We start from the raw sequence: 20,947 nt of genomic DNA, 5'->3' as shown, positions 1-20,947 counted from the left end.
GGGTGCGCGGCCCCTTCGTGAGACAGTTCCCACGCTCCGGCGCTCACCCCTCCTTTACAATTTCAGCTCCGCTACCCGCCCGCTGCGTCTACCAATCCCAGCGCGGCACAGAGTGACGTCAGAGGCGCTTCTCGACTGACTCCCTCCCTTCACAAGGTAACGGAAACTTTCTTTCTTTTAAAGTGCTCAGTGCTTGGTTATTTTACAACAAATACACATTCGCCACAGTGCTCAAGTGTCTAGACAGAGAAAGAATTCTTTTACAGCAAGTAAACTACTTCCATTTACTTTTCACTCGCTGCGGGCAGATCTCTTCCGCCTACCCTTCACTCTAGCATCGGTGAACCTGTTATTCCCCTAAACTCATCCACTTCTTTCCGGGATATGTTCCGAGTTTAAGGTTTCTCAGCGGACCCCTCTGCTTTCACGCTAGCTCCGAGGAACCTGCTACTCTTCCGATGTGACCCTTACTAGGTTACGCCACTATGGGAATTTTGCCAATGAACCCCGTTACTGTCATTTATTCACACATGTATTCAGAAAACCCTAGTTAGTGCTTCCCGGTTATCCTAACCTGCACCTAACTTTCCTCGAACCTGTGACCTCAGGACAATGGATTCTATTCACCACTTGCCCTTTCAATTCCCCGGGGAGTTCGGACAACACTTAACTAAACGATTGACAATTGCATGGATTAGTACATATAACAATATAAGAACAAGAAAAATAACAATACAGCAATTCATGAATTTCAGCAGCGTATTCACAAGAGAGTGATCAGTTCCCTCAGAACAGCCGCTCTTTTAGCAGCATTAATATAATAGCAGCTTCCAACTTAACTAGTCCAACTAATCCTGCCTAACCTTTAGCTAGTCCCTAACCATCCTCTGCTACCAGAAAACTGATAGAGCGCGCGAGGCCACCCGACCAATAATTTTCGCCGTTTCCGGCTTCAGGGCCCATATACTTTTCAAATCACCATATACATCGATCAGGTGACTTCACAAGCTCTATCAAGTTGGTGTGTGTGTGTTCCCTGCTACCAATTTTCAGTGCACCCGACTTACCATCCACCGACGCGGGTGCCTAATGACCACAATGAATCAGGGAGCTAGCTGTAAAGGAAAGGCAGCAAAATACAAACCCAACCAATATCATTCAAATACTGTTTAAATGACCACGGACAACTGGAAGTTTTAAAATGTTTATCTAAAATTCAATATTTTCTTGCATGAGATACAGTAAAATGAGGCAATCAATAACCAAGATAACGTAAATCACATAGGCAGAAAGAAATAATGACAGAGTAATCATCAAAGTACTAATAAATTGTAACAAGAAAATACTATGTAAAGTCAGTATTATCTAGACAGGGATAGACTAAGTGTGTGTGACTATAGAAGAGCTTATAATGAATAACACGCTTCACTTAAGGTGAAGGGGCCTTTGAACAACCTAGGCAACGAAGTTCTAGACCATATCAGAAAATGACACACTGCTATGCAAAATATGATTTCTAACAAATGAGAAGACATAGGAATAACTTTGCAAAATTATAAATGACTGTTCAATAGTTGCGGAAAGGCATGGAAATATAACATATGCAATGTTGAACTTTATTTAAGCAAAAGTTAGAAATTCAGAAGGTGCAAGAATTTTAAGAGGTTCAGAGTAATATTTACCTAGAAAAGGTGGGGAAACCAAACCCTGGCCACGGGTCAGTTAAGGACAGGAAACCCTCAAGGAAGGATACCCCTCAAAGGACAGCAGGTGCAGAATGGACACCCAGGACAGGACAGGATACCCTCGGAAAAGGAATCAGGACAGGACCCTCAGGACAGGACAGCAAACCCTCAGGACAGGACCCTCTTCAGGACAGGACCGGAACCCACAGTTCGGAAGCAACGCCTGCGCTCCACCCGCTCTGCAGCTATCGATCAAGACCCCGATTGGGTCAGCGAACTCCCAGCTAAGTGCCTTGCCAGCACTTTAAGGTTCAGTAGAACCTTAGTCTATGGTCAAATTCGGACAGAGTGCTCCGCAGCGCTCTGTATCTTCAGTCACCTATTGAGTGCGTTGGGTCAGTGACAGGTCAGCTAAACCAGACAAGTCGGACGGTTCACTAGGTGAACCCAGGGTAGATATACAGTTTGGGGACAGTGTACCACCCCCCAATGTTGCAAAGTGTCAGAATCCCTCAATTTCAATTGGTCCTAAGGTAGGGTTTGGGTAACACACCAATCACAATACGCGAATTGAAGCCTTCATTAACATATTTGGGTACCGCCTAGCAGATTTGGGGTTCCCATGAGCTAACAGTAGCGCAATATAACAATGTATCACATAAGAAGCCACATTCGCTGTTCTCGCAGGGCAGAGGTGACTTTCTCAGGAGCATCTCGCCCATCACTGCCAGCTGGCTATGTTCCATCAGCCAAGGTCCCTCGTGCTGCCGAATGTCGCACAGGCGCAGAAGGGACCTCCAATATGGCTCTCCTCTCACTCAGACCCCCATTTCCCGCGGTACATGAAAAGTAAGCGAAAACAAATTAATACATAATAATGTCATTATGAAAACACATCACAGGGTTTGTACTTTTAACTCATCATCAAGAAATAAACTTAATTGCATTAAATGTTAGCTACATTGACACGGACACAAGAGCAGTGGCACGAGCTGTACCACATGATAAGCACAGCTATGAATTACGCATGCGCATAACTTTCCCTCCACTTCTGCAGACGCGTCAGGACACGTGAGTGTGGCTGACGCGTGCGCAGTAACTAAAATACAAGCGGCGGCCATTTTAGAGGACACAGATTAAATTCATTAGAAATACACATAGGCAAGCGTCTTAAACCTTTACTCAAACTTAATATAAATGTTAGTAAGACGTACATTTATTACCTTGTTATACAAAAACGAGGTTCTTGATTTCGGCAAGCCGCAAAATATGCGAAGCTTTGCTTCATCAATCACACATGGTCAGATAGCATTCCCAGAAACTGTTATTAACACTATGGAACACTCTAATTGTCGCGCATTCAAACAAATCTTTCAGATTCCCCCCAGGCTTGCAAAGCTCTGGTGCGACTGGAATTTGGGCTGAACAAACAGAGTTATGAGCACAGGGCCTCAATGGTGCGGTTCTGTCGAGGGGTCTGCGCAGCCCCCCCCCGCACACAATGAAGGCAATTTTAAAGACAATTTTTATTAAAGGGATCAATCCGTGGCATGACTGCCTGCACACCGCCTGTAATGAACTGAACCTTGATATGTCCAAACTGCAGGATTTTACTCACCAGCCTGGCACCTTAAAGTACATTCTGAAAAAGCAAGTCAGATCATTATCAAAAGGAAGGGGACTTGAAGGAACTGAACTCTTCCAGCAGCAACATTGGGATACTTGCAAGTTCCAATGAAGCCCACCTACGACAACCATATCTTAATATGGCATTAAATAAGGCAATTTTAAAACAAATTTTTATTGTGAGACTAATGGCCTTGCCGATTAAAGACATTAACAGGTGCTGGAAAACCTTGGGAGCAATAACAACTTACAGACTTTGCCACCACTATGAAGAATCCTTGGCTCATCTGGTTTCCACATGTCATTGTTTGTTGCACGCGCTACGCACTTTAGTAAAGCCCTTGTTTTTAAAACACGGTGTGCGAACCTGTACTGAAGCCATGAAACTGCTTTTTAATCTGGAGACTCCAATGGAATTGGCAAGGTTTGCTAAGTTTGCATATAAGGCCAAAGACCTTTTAGGTAAAATAAGCACAATGCACCTTTGAACTGAAATTATTAGGCATGAAGAACTCACACTTTATTGAGGATTGCACAACTTTCACTTCATTGAAATGAAATTGCATTTGTATATTTAGCACTCAGCCTACTTCGGACCTATGTATTTTATAACATCATCGAAACTCTTAATTTAAAACTTGGTTTGAGCATCCCAAAAATAATTTTGAATGTATTTATAACTCTGTGACCCCAACCCAGTTCAGAGGGTCGACCGGACCGGACCCACCCCCCCCCTCGAATCGCCGCCCTCCTCTGCCCGCTCCGAGGCCGTCTGCGACTGCTGACATCTAATCAGGGACTGGATTTGTCCACAGACCGAGCATCGCTGCCCTCTTAAACAGATGTTAAAGGATTCAGCTGGGCGAACAAGCGGTATACCGAGAAATAGCCCCCGGAGCCTCACGGAACAAGCACCCCCTCCCTGCACAAGCGATCCTCAGGATGAAGCCGCAGCCTAGCTACGCCCCCTCATGATCAACTCAACAGCAAGCCCAATATTAATGCTGTAGTCACGGCAGTCACAGCACTCCTTCTACGTGGCGGTTTATATTACGGACCTCACACTGTGAACAATGGCAACATAACTCTTCATTTGAGCATCACATGAGCTGTGCAAATTCCTCCACAACTTTTGCACTTTCGTGCTCCTGGCCTGGATCAATGACAGCTCTTGGATGTGACGGGGTGACTCAGCCCCGCAGATTTCACCGACATGACCAAAGGCAAGTTATCTTTTCTTGCTTGCCTGTTTCATCGCCTGGCTCGATCCCTTTGACATTTGGTGTGTAGACAACTCATCTTTGCTCTTATCCCTGTATATTCTTCTTAGTTTTTTGCACTATTACTAGGTAGTTGATTTGTTCCCTGCAAAATGGCCTAAAATTTTAAATCCTGGACATCGTGGATTTGAACCACTGTAATGGTAAAATGACTATAATCCTCAACTACTAAATAGCCCCCTCAACTGGTTGTTTTGTCCCTCATGGTAATAAACATAGGACTACAAAGATACCTATGAGGTTTTTTTTTTTTTCTACAAAGGAAGCGACCATATTGGAACGATCACTACAATGGATGTTCTGACCCTTTTGGAAAGAAACACAGGACTACATAGATGCCCATTAGGTTTTTCTACATAGGGAGCGGCACTTCATACACACAAACATCGACCACCTACCTCTCTATGTCTGACTGCCTATTTAATTGATCTATCTGCCTCTTTTGTCCTGAACCTGGGGGGTTGGCACCACTATTCAGGAAAGAAACGCTTCCTCACCTCCACCCACCCGCCCACATATATCATTGAACTCACAGGCACTCACACACACAACATCATCTACCCCACTGGCCTCTCAAAAAAATCGGCCAAACGGTTCAAACACAACCTCATCAAATCTCACCATGAAACCCTCTTCGCCGATCCCTACTTCGCACCACGCAACGAACACTCAACCAGCGACATCATCTTCCACACTAAACGAAGTGCACAATGGAGAAAAGTACTCCTAGCCACCTTTCCTATTTCCTCCACCAGAAAATCAGCACACGGTCTAGCTATTTATATTGCCCCTTCCCAACTCTTCTAAGGTACTGCAACAATCACTATCTATAACAACGGCACCATCCTACTACAAGCCAATGACCGTTGTTTAAACCTCCTAGACAACATCTTCCCTATCATCAAAGAACAATTGGACAACCCACAAATGTCTCCACCACCCACCTACACACGCTCCAACAGTACTAGGTATGATACAGCCCTTTCCCACCTTCCTCCCCCTCCCTCTCGATCATTTCTGGCTCCGGATTCTCCTGATCCATCTCCGTCCGTTATACCTGGCCCCCGAACATGCACCCCCATCTATGCAACTAGCACCACCACACAGATACAGCTCACAATCCCCCTACCCATCATGGCCGAGACCACTCTCGCTCCTCACACTCCCACGGATACCAGTATAGGCCGGACCTTAGCTCACCACCCCCTCTCTCCCACTATCCCCCCTCCTTCTGACTCCTCTGATTCTTCCGCCACCTCTAATACCCAGATACCCATACCTATACAGCTAACAGCGATACAAACACTGTCCCCATACAACTCAACCTATCCCCCTCCTTCTCATCCCAATCTACTCAGGTACCCAAATTAACAACGGAACCCACTATGGGAACCATCACTCCACACCCTCATCCCTCCAATCACAATATCTCACCTTTTATGTACAAGACTCACGCCATCCAGCCTACCACAATACAGTCCCCTGCACAACCCGGTCCATCCCTCGACTTCCTTAACACCAGCTCAACCTCTAAACAACATCTGCCTCCCTCTTCTCCTCCCTCTTCTCCTCCCACCCATGCCCACCGAAATGGTATAATCCCTATCCAACCATCTACATCACTTCCTCTACCACAAAAACACACAGCCTCAAAATCGAATACACGCACCCCGATACAACCACATTTATCTAACAAACTGACACCCCGTGCACACACATTTAGCGCACCTCCCCACCCTTCCTCAACCCCAGCAGACACTAGACAGGATGAGATCATGTCCACACTTCATCTAATCAAAGAAAACCTTCACGCTCTTAATACCATGCTATCATATCATCCATGGCTCCCAAGATCCAACGCTCCTAACAAGCTCCCCACACACTCCCTCCGCACAAAACACATTGCTACCAGGTGGATCTCGGTACCCTCACCTAACTTACCCTCCCGCCCTTTGCGTACCAACAATCATCTCTCCGGGAACTATCTCCTTTCTCTCCTGCTCTCCTACGAACCGCCCTCTACCACCTCTGTTCCTCCTACACACATGCCCATACCCTCTATTATCCTCGCTAACCCTCACAGGCCCTCGTCTCACAACAACAGCGGAATCATCATCAATAATCTATGTAAAATCCCACTCATCCAGGAACCCACCTCCTCCACCGTCTCCCCACGTCTTAAATGCTCACTCTTGAATTGTAGATCGGCATCGAAACACGCCACTGACATAGCCGACCTTATTATCTCGACTAACCTTGACCTCATCATACTCACTGAAACATGGCCTACAGACTCTTCCTCGCCACTTATCGACATTTTGGTTCCCCCTAACTATGACATCATCAGACTAGACAGACTGGGAGGCAAGATTGGAGGTGGCATTACCTGCATACACCGCAGCAACATTAACATTAACAAAGCCATACCAGCGCTACTCTCTTCCTGTGAATACATCAGTCTCGACATCAACAACAATGGTAAACCTGTCTGCTCGCTCCACATCATCTATCACCCACCTGGTGAAAACCTCCTTTTCACAGAACACCTCATGGACCTGATCACATCGCTCACCGGTCGAAGTAACACACAAATCTTCTTGGGTGACTTTAACCTCCACTGGAACGATCTTAACGACACGGTAGTCAACAGCTTTAAAAACTTCCTTAATGCCTTAGACCTCACCCAACTATGCAACAGTTCAGCTCACAATAAGGGCGCAATCTTGGATTTAATAATTGCCAAGTCTGAGACCATCCATCTGGAATCTATCCTCCCCTGTGACTGGTCTGACCATCATATCATCACCTTCTTCATCAATAAAACTATCAAGCTGACATCTGCACAAGTTACAAAACCTAAGGTGTGGAAAAGGGACTGGAAAAAGTTCAACACAAACTCTTTACCCGCATCTAGCAAGAAGCTACTTCTACCCCCCGCTGGAACTTCCAACGTAACTGACCTCACCAACCACTACCTAAGCTCCATGACCTTGATAATTAACGAATTGGCCCCCCTGCAACTAAAGAGAGGCTCCACGAAAGACTCTAAACCCTGGTTCAACGGGCACCTTAACGAGGACAGACGCTCTCTCATAACGGCCAAACGCGACTGGAGATCAGTACCATCCGCCAAACTCCTCCTGACACTAAAAAGAAAGAGAAATGGTTACTTTCGTAATGTCAAACACACCAAAGCAGTCTTCTTTAGCCAACAACTTGACCAGGCAAAAAATTGCCCCAAAAAACTTTTTGAATTGATCAAAACACAATCTAAGGACGAACCGCAAAGGTCACTTGATTTAACCCACCCACAACCATCTTGTGATGACTTTTCTAACCACTTCAACCTAAAGACGGAGATCATCAAGAAAGAGCTCCTCAAGGACTTAATTTTTCACTCTGGCCCCCTCACCAAATCCCCCCCTCTACCCCCTAATGCTTGTCAACAAATCCCATCAATGCTTACCTTGAAAAACAACGCTACATGGTCTTACTTTTACTCCTACAGTGAGAAAGCTGTAGAAATTCTCAGTGCCCTGAAGCCTTCCAATCACCTTACGGACCCTCTCCCCGCAAATGCGGTCAAAGATCTTGCACCTTTGATACTACCCATATGGACCAAGATCATCAACAGCTCACTCCAACAAGGATGCATCCCAGACACATTAAAGGTAGGACAAGTGTCTCCCATCCTTAAGAAACCGACAACTGACCCTACGGACCTCAAAAACTACCGCCCAATCTCCAATATTCCCACCCTGGCCAAACTTTTGGAAAAACTGACAAAACATATCGACCACTTCAACCTCCTAAATAAACACCAATCTGGCTTCCGGGCAAATCACAGCACGGAATCAGCCATGACACACATCATATACGATGCACTACAACTTCTAGATCAGAACAAAGCATGTCTCCTCATCCTATTAGACCTCTCCTCAGCGTTCGACACGGTCAAACACGATCACCTGACAGATCTGTTAAAACACAGAATGGGTCTCTCGGGACCAGTGCTAGACTGGTTTACCTCTTTTCTGCATAACCGAACTCAAAAATTCAAGGTCAATAACACACTGTCCAAATCAGTTCCTGTTACACTAGGTGTCCTACAAGGCTCCTCGTTATCCCCCACACTCTTCAACCTCTTCATGGAACCACTCACCGATCTGCTACAAACATCCAATGTGCAATTCCACATGTATGCAGACGACACTCAACTCTATCTCAAAATCAACACATTGGACGACATTAATTTACTCAACAATACTCTTTTGACCACCAAATCATGGCTGGTAATGAATCACCTCAAACTGAATGCCTTAAAAACTGTATTTCTCCTTATTGCCCCACCCGCCAAAGTCCCCACTATGCACAATTTGATAAAACACCTCACAGCACATGATGTTCAACCAACCATCGTAGCGAAATCACTCTGTATGACTCTGGATAGTAACCTCAACATGCAGAAGCATATTAGCAATGTAACGAGAGGAGCAAACTTTCAGATCAATAATCTAAGAAGGCTGAAGCCCTTCCTACCTCCCAATGACTTCAAGCTAGCGGTTCAGGCTCTAGTTTTACCTCGGCTGGACTATGAAAGCATCTCTTTATGCGGTCTACCCAAGGCCACTACAGCTCCTCTAAGAGCCTCTACCAACGTGGCAGCAAGACTAATCACTGGCTCAAAAAAAAAAGAGGCCACATCTCCCCAGATCTAAAATCTTTAAATTGTCTGCCATTTGAAGCCAGAATCCACCTGAAAATAGCTTGCATGACGCACAGGGCTCTACATCACAATGCTCCCAGCTACTCACACAAAAGCTCACATTATCTGGTGCTCAAGATTAACAAGAAGTGCGGACAACCTCCTTCTGACACCACAAAAAGAAAAAAAGAAAAAAACGTATAATCGCTCCTTCTCAGGAATGGCACCTAGGATCTGGAATGCCCTACCACCAGAAATAAGACTGAACCCCTCCTCTTCTTCCTTCAAACTGGAAGTAAAAAGCATCCTTATGGCTAAATTCACATATTACTCACTTGACTGTGAATCTTACATCAATCTTTCATCATCCACCCATTCTGCTTTCCCACCCACTTAATTCTCGGATCTTACATGTACAGCTCTGCTCCACTTATTTTTGTCATTTTTACCCTCAATGTATTTTCATCATCCATCAAACCCTATTGGTACGGCGTTGCACCTTATCTGACTTTCCCTTCTAACCATGGATTGTTCTCTGCTGCTACCCTGTTGATCCTGATTATCCTTAAATGTTTGTTTTGTCCTTTGCTTTTGATGCTATACTCACGTTCCTGCTTATTTTTATTGTTTGTATTCCTATACACTTCTCCACTGTAAAGCGCTCTGATACCTGCAAGGGTCTTGTTCGCACTCTATAAAACTTTCAAAATAAATAAATAAATAAATAAACCCTCCCCTGCAAGACTTACAAAGCCTGCACATAAGGGGAAGGAATCTACAGGACTGAACTGATTTATTGTCTATACCGCACCTCACTGATTTTATCTGTTTTTATTGCCCTGCTCGTAAAAATCATATTTGATAGTTTAAGTTAGATATAATATACCACAACTACCCTGGTACGAACTAATTGAAATGAAGTATGTGAGATTTTATTTGAATCTTTAGTAACAATTTTTATTATTTGACACAAGAAACACTGACTGAACTTAGCATCTGTGTCTTGTATTGTCATTAACCCGTAATTTTCATGGTATGCCCAGTTTCCTTTTTTATAGATAGAGGATATTAACGACCCTCTCCAGGATTCCGGTATATTTCCTGTCCGTACTATTTCTTTAAACACCTCTGTAAGGTATTCTGACCATAAGGTTGGTTTTTATTGGTAGAGAGCAAAAGGAATTCCATTAGGTCCTGGTGCCCCATCTTTCTATTAAGTAATTAATTTAGTTACTTGGGATTTTGATAACTACCGGTTCAGTTTCCTCTTTCTCCACACCAATAGTTTCAATATTTTTCTTTAAATTTAAAGGTAAATACACAACTCTTCCTTTAAATCCTCTCTGTAAATCTGTGGGAGGCAACTTACCTGTTTTAGGCTTCATATGAACAATAGAATGAAATGGGTGCACAGATTGAATCAGAATGGACTCATAAGTATTTAAATCTACCAGCTCTGGAGGAAAGGGTACCAACTCTAGGTTATTATGAACAGCTCTAGCTGGCATTTTTTTGTCCTCTAAGTTGTTCTAACAACATTTATAAATATGTTGATCACTACCCAAATCAAAGCAATCTTCTACCAACAAATAAGTTGCAAATTTCCTCCACTTATCATTGTTTTCTTTTACACTTTTTAAATCAGATCAACATTCCTAATATGATTTTTATAGTGAGTTTGTCGACAACGAATGCAAACATAATTTGGTTTTTCACTACAAATTACCTTAAACTTTGTAATTTCTTCTTCAATCTTCTCAGTACTACTATGTTCCACGTCTTCTTCAACACCTACTTCTATCAATGTCTCACTTTGTCTATATTCTTGTTCAGGATCAAAGTAACAAACCTCTATTTCATCATAAACTTTTTTTACATCTGATACTGACCCATGCAAAAGAGCACTGTTGAAGTCACTTAAAATTATTGCTGGACAGTTTGCGTAATACAATCTTCTGACTAAATTTCGCATTTGAGAGTGATGCACTGCTAACATTCTAAAATGATGAAAAACACTTTGTCACACTTTTCTAGAAAGAAAAGCCAGCTAATGACTTTGCAAATCACTATATTTTCTCACTTTGCAAGGATTTAGTCCTTGCAGCATCTTAATCTTCTGTTTAACATTTTGTTTTTTAACTATACTGTTGTTCGAAATTTCGTAAAATATCGATAAACTCCTGTCGTATACTACAAATACTACTACAATCCCAAGTAAACACTGGGGTTTTAGTACGTCTCCCTAGAATTTCATCAGCTATCACTTCTTCTACATTTGTAGGAACCATCTTTTATTTTTCAATTGGACAAACGTTCTTCACTTCATAAGTACGACCACTGGTATCAACTGCATACACTAATGTATTGGTTTGAAAATAGCTCTCTTCATTAAAAAAAGGCTCTGAACTTGAACTGTGCTTCCATTCACATAAAAAAGTATCACAAAAGTTGGTTCTAGTCTTTTTACTTTTGGCCTTCATATAATGTATTGGCTTATCTAATGATCGAATTCTGTTTAAAACTAAAATGAATAATTTCCTTTTTAATTCAAAAGCCTTCTCAACAATAGTTTCAATCTGTTTCTTCTTTTTTTTATTTCTTGCCATCAATACTAATATAATAAAGAGAGAGCCCAAACCTTTGAGGCAGGTAAGCTCAAGAACTACAGCACCAATCGGAACACCCAATACAGCATTGCAAACTACAGTATCAGCAGATGGTCATAGGCTATACAGCAGCCCAGCATATAAATTAGAAGGGGAAAAGAACGTTTTGTGAAAAGTAGTCCGTTGTGGGCGTGTGCGTTGTGGGATTCAGCAAAAGAGAAGCATTCTGTGTGGGACTAGCGTTCTAATACGAGTGGGCGTGTACTTTAGCATTGTTGTGGGCGTTGGACATTGACGCGATGTTGTGCGTCTAAGTGGCCTAGGCTAGAGCGGCCAAACACGTTCGGGGATGGAGCGAACACACACGTTCGCATATTGCAGGGGCGTAGGCTGGAGTGGCCAAACACGCTGGAGCGGCCAAACACGTTCGGGGATGGAGCGAACACTGGAAAAACACGTCAGCGGCTGGAGCGTGCTAAGGTACAGTGGCGTCGGCTACATCATGCCCGGACAACGTCGGGACGGGCTGCTATCTTTTAATAAATTAACTACTACTTTATTGTGAAACATTATTTTCCTTATTTCATCAAATTGATTCTATCTCCTTTTATCATAGATTGTTTTTAAAAACTTGATTTCCCATTCATTTTTCCTTTTTTCTTTTCATTCTTCTTTGTTGTTGAGGTATTTATTTGTTCTACTTTCTACATTGTGCAAACTGTTTCTAGTCTTTGAAAGTCTTTTAATAAATTATTTTGTTCTCTCACAGCAATACTTTTTCTTTTTTTCCCACTTGTTGTAGTTCATCTAAATCTTGCTGTTATCTTTTCTACAAATAATAGCCCTTCTTTTATGGTTTCCTCTTTACTGTTTTTTTTTGTCATGGTAAATCTTTTTTAATGATGATGATGAATACCTATATATATTTTTTTTAATGTAATATTATTAGTATAAATCTACAAAATATATTATTCTATTACTAAGCAAACACGTTCTACATAAAAACCATTTAAATGCTTTGTTTTGAAATCCAAATGCATTTACTGCAGTAAACAGGTACTAACTGGATAATTGTAGGAGTGAATGAGTAGTGTTTAAGTGTTTAGAGGGCTGCATGGGCAGTGGATAGAGGATTTTAATAGAGCATGTATTAGTACCTGGGTCATTGCATAGGTACATGGGTATTGACTGGATGATTAGAGTACTGCAAGGAAAGAGGATTGTGAATTATAAGTGCATGGGTTTTGGCGGAATAATTAGATAAGGCCATGGGACTGTCTGGGTGATTGGGGGAGTGCACTGGGAGTGGCAGTGTGATTGCTAGACTGCATGGGTACTACCTGGGTAATTGGAGGAGTGAATCAGTAGTGTGTAGGTAGTTAGAGGACTGCCTGGATGGTGCGCATGTGATTGTAGCACTGCATGTGTTAGTGCCTGGGTCTTTGCATGAGTACATTGTGGTAAATAAATAAATAATACCCTATTTTTCGGATGAATGAATGAATAACGAATAGCTCAATAAATAAGAGTCAAGATTCGAGGTAGTAGGAGTTTCTGCAGGTTTATTACAGCATAAGGACAGGATCAGGACAACCTGCATAGGATGACCCAGCAGGACAACTGGGGCCCAGCAGCTGCTGGGGCTAGGTCTGGGATGAGCGCGCTAACTTTCAATAACAAAACATCAACTTATATACATAGCGCAAACACATAGCATTACATTGCAGTAGGCGTAACAGTGGGTGGAGTAGAAGGCGTGACATGTAACAGTCTCGAGAGATAACAGTAAAAAGAGGTGTAACTGGGAGTTTACTTAGACATGTGATGCAAACGTAACAGAATATGTCATGAATGGGCGGACACATAGGAGGGGGCTACCTAAGGAGCCGGGACCTCTAACCTAATGGTGCGCGAAAACTAGCAATGACGTGTTACTAGGAGAAGCTGGGGGCTTACGAACTCTGTTCTAGGAGCAGAGACTAGAGTCTAGAGGGTCGGAGCGACATGTACCTAAACCCTATCTGGTATCTAATGTTTAGGGAACATGTTGATATAAACTAGAAGTCATGAGGGGAGAGGCTAACCTGATTCTAAGACTGGACCATGCATTATTCTACATGTAGTGCGTGAAGAATATTAAATGACTATTAAATACAGTATTTCTCTAACGTGGAGACGAGAAGGCTAGACAATGATGGAAACTATTGATGCAGTTCAGTAGCTTAGGAATGCAGAGGAGGAGGACTGAACTGATAGCAGGAACTATAACATACTTTTGGTAGACTCGGAGGCAGGGCCGGGCTGCACCGGGCACTGCGAGGCAGGAAGTAAGTGAAGGGTCAGGGATACAGGTGGGGGCTGTATCGCTCCTCAGCGAGGTTTTCAGGAGACAGGAGCTGAATCTGTGGTCCGGGCCCTTTTGAGGCCTAGAAACGGGGACTTTATAATTGAATAACGTGCACACTGAGAAACGTGGCAACATTACTTTACATAGGCCTGATATTCGTAGTATTCACGAGGACTAGAAACTAACATACTAGAGGTGGACACAACTGTAATTGCGTCTTTAATCAGAAATGGGGAATAACATATGCATATTGATCATGCACACATAACATATGATGGATGAGGCGTAGGGACACAGAACATGGCAAAATTTACTTTTCCACATTCCCTCCTTGTCACTACGTTTCCATCAGGAAACATCAATATTCATGATACCGTCTATCATTTCATACAGTACCATTTGCTCGTCTCGAATTGTTTTGGCACGGGATTTAGAACAGGGCTTGGGACTGGGAATACAAGAGGTAGCACACATACTGCATATCGCAGGGCCACATTGTATACAGAGGCAGCAGCTAAATATAATCGCTACTGCAATACCTAGAAAGGACAGGACTTTCCATCCCCAGGCAGAAATTATATTCCAGAACCAACCGGACCATGTCCAGGTGCCTGGATCTTGGTGTAACAGATGGGCAATTTTATGGAGTCTGGTTATAGCGGAATAAACAGACGGCGCGTTATTTGGAATGAAAATGCAACAACTGGATCCGAGAATTCTACAGGCCCCGCCCCTATCGGCCAGTATGACGTCAAGGACGAGACGATTCTGTAAAACGACAATTCTCATAAAGGATTGTTCTTCAGTTAAGTTACCTAGAGCGGAGGCAGTCTCATCTACTACTGCTTCAAGGGTTCTTGTTAACCTACGGATTAGCTTACTATTTACAACTGTACCTAAATAAGGGAAAACTCCTTTATCTATATCAATGAACTGCTCTGCGGCGGTTTCAGTATAATCGACAATCGGGAGATTTCTCTTGTGTCTAGTGTGTACTAAGAAAGAATTCCTATGATAGTCAGGTGGGGCTAGAAAAACAGGTGGCAGTAGGAAAGCAATGTAACAGGTTCCCTCCCAATCGAGGGGCAGACGAACATATGCAGTTTGACCACAAACAAAATAAGAATGACGTGAAGCTTTAAAAATAGATTTCCTACTGTCACTATACTGGATAACAGTAGTACATTCACTATGACCTATATGTACAGAACCATAACTACGGACACATAATTCGCCTTTGACTGGTAGTACTGAAATAGCGGATGAGTCTGGAGTAGTATCAGACTGAACATTCAGAACCATGAAATTCGACGAATGATTTCCTAAATTATATACTTCATTTTCTAGATCTAAACCTGTTCTGTGGGGAAAACCTTGCTTGTCTGGGTAACATGTACTGTTAAGAAAAGACATATCTGTTGAAGATGACGTTAACGTGGACCATGCTCCACACGAACCATTGTGTGAGAATGGATAAGGAAAGAGTGGCAGAACTCCCTTCGGTGTCTGAAAAGGGGGGAGTCGACCACACACCCAACAATTAGTGGCATTGCTGGTCTGGTGTGAATAATGTAACATACGGATGAATGTGTTATTACGCATGGCGAGGCGGTATGAATATTCGTGAGGAGGCAGATCACTAAACGTGTGCTCTACTGTAGCATGAGCAGACATATTTACATGAGGAACTGGAAAACACAGATAGAAAGCATAACTGGTGCAGGAAATCATTATGCTAAGAAACAATATGAAACTTAGAAAAACGATGCATTTAAGTGAACTTTGACTGACTCTCTCACTATGGGGGTCTATTTTATACATGTCAGAAACAGTCTAACCGTTTCACCTAGGGGAGGACTTATACAATCAAACTGACTGACTTATTAGACCTGAGCTTTAACTTATACTCCTGTTGCGGAGTTTTCTCTAACAAGGGAGGGGTTGTAATAATGTCCGGTGCGGGACAGTCCTTTAAAACAATATTCTGGCAATCCTTCGAATCCTGGGAAATGTTCTTGGAAGTGTTTTTGAAGACTGATTTCGGTCCTTTGAAAAGTTTTACATGAGAAAGATGAACCCACCCCTTCCTGCCTTCCAACTTGACGGCAGTTCGGGTGGTCAAGAGGACCTGACGTGGCTCCTTCCAACGTGGTTCCAGCGGACTTGATCTGTCAAAATTTCTGATCATCACCAAGGATCCTGGAACGATCTCGTGCGGTGCCACCTCGGTATTGTCTGGAAATGCGGCGGCAACCTGTGAACGACATGAGTTGAGGGCAGACATCAAGGAAGCTAGGTAATCTGTCAGCATATTACATGAAACATCGGTAATACTTCGGGGTCTAGGAGTACCCCACATATTAGGGGGGCGGCCGAAAACGACCTCATACGGGGACAGACCTGATCTGGAATGTGCGACCATACGCATGTAAAACAGAGCGACTGGCAAAGCTACTAACCAGTCCACACCCTTGTCTTTACAGACTTTTGCTATACGGATTTTCAGAGTCTGATTATGCCTTTCGACTAGTCCAGCTGCTTCTGGATGGCGTACACAATGGAACCTCCACTGGTACCCTAACAACAGGGAAACGTGTCTCATGAGTTCTGATGAGAATGGTTGGCCGTTGTCAGAATATACGACTCTAGGGAGTCCATATCTAGGGAAGAATTCACGAACCAACTGCTTGGCAGTGGTCGCGGCTGTGTAATCTGGGACTGGATATGCTTCTGTCCATCTGGACAAAGCGCATACAACTACAAGGACATACTTGAAACCTCGACATCGCTCCATTTGAATATAATCCATCTGGAGGACCTCAAAAGGGTGGTCAGGGGGCTGGAAACCACCTTGTTCCACCGGGACACTTTTACCTGGATTAAACTGACAACATATCATACAGGTACGGACTTTCTGCTTGGCTGCAGCTCGTAAATGCTTGTTAAACCAAATGTTCTGGATACTGTCTAACATAGCTTTTTCTCCTAAATGTGCTGGACTATGTGCGGTATTGATGATGACTTGAACCATAGAATCGGGGAGAAACCATGTGGCTCTACCCTTCGTTAACCATCCTTGATCTGTCTGGACCCCTCCTTGTACAGACCATTTCTTGATTTCATCGGGAGTAGCATGTGACTGAATATCTATGACATCTTGAGTAGGGTCCTTAACTGTCATACATGTAGTCGGATCTGGAATATGTGTCTGATTAACTGGAATGTCTGGAGTCTGTGCTGTAAGCTTGGCTGTGCGGTCTGCTAAATCATTACCTTGGGAAATAATGTCAGTAACTTTCGTATGTGCTTTGCACTTCATGATAGCAATAGATGTCGGTAAATGTATGGCATCTAACAGAGCTTGAATAAGGAGACCATGCTGAATCTTGGTTCCATGAGAAGTCATGAAACCTCTCTCCTGCCAGAGCACTCCAAAGTCATGTACAACTCCGAATGCGTAACGTGAATCTGTGTAAACATTAACTTTCAGGTTCTTGGCGTGTATGCAGGCTTGTGTCAGAGCGACTAGCTCTGCTGCTTGAGCGGACAGGGTATCAATACGGTGTGTTTCAATAACTTCAGTGTCAGTAGTCACTGCATACGCGGCGACTAGTTCTCCTGTACTAGTTCTCATACATGAACCGTCCACATAAAGTGTCAGGTCAGGATCCGGTAACGGAATATCTGTCAGGTCTTGTCTTGGCTTTGTCGTAATGTTAACTACTTCCATACAATCATGTGTGTCTGGATTTGAACTAACTGATGGTAACAGTGTAGCAGGATTCAGGACGTTGCAGCGTCTAATTTCTATGTGTGGTTGGAACAGTGTCAATTCATAACCCGTTAAACGTGCAATGGTCAAGTGCTGAGTTTGTGTTCGGTTTAAAAGAACTTCTACTGAATGTGGGACTTGTACTGTCAGGAAATGTCCTAAAACTATGGAATCACTTTGTCTGATAGCCAGTGCTGTGGCTGCAACTGACTTGAGGCATGCAGGCAACGCCTGGGCGACTGGATCTAATGTGCTCGAAAAATAAGCACAGGGCTTGTATTGACCTGCTTGATCTTGTGTAAGAACAGATAATGCTGTACCTTCGCGTTCTGTAACGAAAAGTGTAAAAGGCTTACTGTAGTTCGGTGTAGCTAGAACTGGAGCTTGACATAGGGCTTTCTTTAACTCATTGAAACTAAGTGTATGTTCAGATGTCCAAGGGAGGACAGTCGATACGGCTGCCTCCTGTGTCGTTAACTGTATCAGTGGCTTGGCTAGAAACGCATACTGGGGAATCCATTGTCTACAATAAGAAGTAAGGCCGATAAAAGCACGTACCTCCTTCTGGGTTGTGGGCTGGGGAAGACTCGCTATTAGCTGGATACGGTCGGGTGTCAACTGCCTACCCCTCTTGGACAGCAAGTGTCCTAAGTATACCACTTGCTGGACACAGAATTGAAGCTTCGAAGGTGACACCTTGTGCCCCATCTCGGCTAGGAAATACAGAACTGTAAGTGATGCTCGCTCGCAAGCACGTTCAGAACGGGCAGTGATCAGTAGATCATCGACATACTGGAGCAGGGCAGTGTCAGTTGGCATGTGAATGTTGTCTAGTTGTCTCTTGAGTGCTTGACTGTAAATACTAGGACTTTCTGTAAAACCTTGAGGAGCGCGTGTAAACATATAGCTCCTTCCATTTAAACAAAATCCGAAAAGAAACTGGCTGTCCGGATGAATGGGAACACTAAAAAATGCATTCTTGAGGTCAATAACAGTGAAAAACATGGCTTCGGAATCAATGGCAGTTAACAGGGAAGAAATGTCTGGAACAACTGGGTACTGAGGAATAATACATTTGTTAAGCTCGCGTAAATCAATCACTAATCGATATACTGGGGGTACATTTGGATCAGTACGTTTCATGACTGGAATGATCGGAGAATTGCATACATTGGAGTCAGTTTCTACAACTACTCCCTGAGCCATGAGCTCGTCAATAATTTTGGATAAGGCTGCTACAGCCTCAGGTGGCAATCTGTACTGTCTGATTCGGGGTAACACTACACCTGGTTTGAGAGTCACACGATAGGGTGTGATTTGCATGTAACCTACATCAGTTGGACCTTGCGCCCATAAATGCTGCGGAACATTAGACAATCTGGAATCAAAATCTCGCAATACATAGTGACCCTTAAAGTCACGTAGGAACAGACGTATTCCCTCTGGGGAACAGCAAATAACTGCACCTAATTCTTTCAATGTCTTAATTCCTAATAGATTTTCTGGACATGACTTAGTAAGTAACAGATCAGTAGTACGGGACAATGGACCTACTTCTAGAGTAACTGGCTTTGATATCTCATTAACTATGGGTTTTCCTGAAAATCCAAGGGAAACATTTCTTGAGCCTGAGAGCGGAGCCCCTGGAACTTCGGCGTGACTAATTGTGGTCCTACTTGCCCCTGTATCGATCAAAAACTTTCTGTCTTTCCCTAATACTTGACTATGAACATAGGGACCTTCTTGGTCTACAGGTATCTCGATGAGAGGCAAGCCTACCTCCCTCTCTAGGCTGTTTCATGAATATGACTGGTACTCTGGATACTCGGACTGTGCATACTGGTACATCTGTGATGTAACGTGCTGTGTTGCAGCAATAGGCTGCGGTACTGTAACTGTCTGTTGTGCATTCTGTGACTGAGGAGTCTGTGAAACTTGTTCTTGTCTTGGCGGACGTGGTCTTTCTTTGGTCTTACCAGTAGCTATGTTGTGTTTCAGAACTGCACACTCGTTTATAAAATGACCTGGCTGTTTACAATAATTGCAGTTCCCTCTAACGGGAGCCGCAGGATGACTGGCTTGATTCGGACCCCTCTTCTGACTGTCTTGAGGAATAGATTGTGCAACTAGCACTTTCATTTTCGTGTCTTTCATACGTTTTCTTTCGTGTTCTTGCTCTTCTCTGATTCTATTCTGGTGATACTGGAGCATCTGGAGCATCTGGGACGGAGTATTGGCTTGCCAGGTGCTTTCGACTTTCAAAACTCGATTTTTAATTTGTGGACTTGAATTCTCGACTAATTTAGTAACAAAAAGGTGAGGGTATGACTCACTACTTGTCTTGAGACCACTATTAATACTAAAACATTTTTCGAATCTAGAATAAAAATCACTAATATCCTCATCTTGTTTCTGTTTACAGGCTGAGATTGCATCCCAGTCTTCTTTTCTTGTTGTCAATAATCTGGGTAAAACTTGAATCAATAATTCTGGTAATTCTTTACATTTATCTCCAAGACCGGTACCTGGTACTCGTGCCTTGTCTTCAGCTTCTAGAGCTGTCCAATCGATCTTTTTCTCTCCCACCTCCCATTCTTTTTCCTTTAACTTTTCATACACCCCTGCGGGTAGCAGAACCTTTAACATTTTAATGACATCTGGGTAAGTGTATTCTCCCATACGGAGCATGTCTTTTAATTCTCTATGGAACCCCGCTGGATCTTTGTCATGACAGGGAATTAATTTCTTCATTTCGAGAAGTTCCATCTTTGAAATTGGAGTGTATACAAACACTCGTTGCATTTCGCCACCCGCCCCTTGGACTGGGTGGACTTCTCGTAACGGATGCTGTCTGTCTATGTAGAAGGGTTTACTTTCTGGGGGTGAGACATGAACAAAATGCGGGTTCAAGAACGTTCTATACTTG

General features: G+C 43.3%; 1 protein-coding gene across 6 annotated transcripts in view; it reads left to right on the top strand.

Moving 5' to 3' along the window:
* LOC144770775 (phospholipase A2 inhibitor and Ly6/PLAUR domain-containing protein-like) overlaps positions 1-20,947 on the top strand; it is a 1,602,193-nt gene that overhangs the window by 755,222 nt on the left and 826,024 nt on the right. The gene's annotated exons all lie outside the window — the stretch shown is intronic.

This window comes from Lissotriton helveticus, chromosome 7, assembly GCF_964261635.1.
Source record: "Lissotriton helveticus chromosome 7, aLisHel1.1, whole genome shotgun sequence".
NCBI classification, from domain to species: domain Eukaryota; kingdom Metazoa; phylum Chordata; class Amphibia; order Caudata; family Salamandridae; genus Lissotriton; species Lissotriton helveticus.
This window is presented reverse-complemented; position numbering and strand designations above follow the sequence as displayed.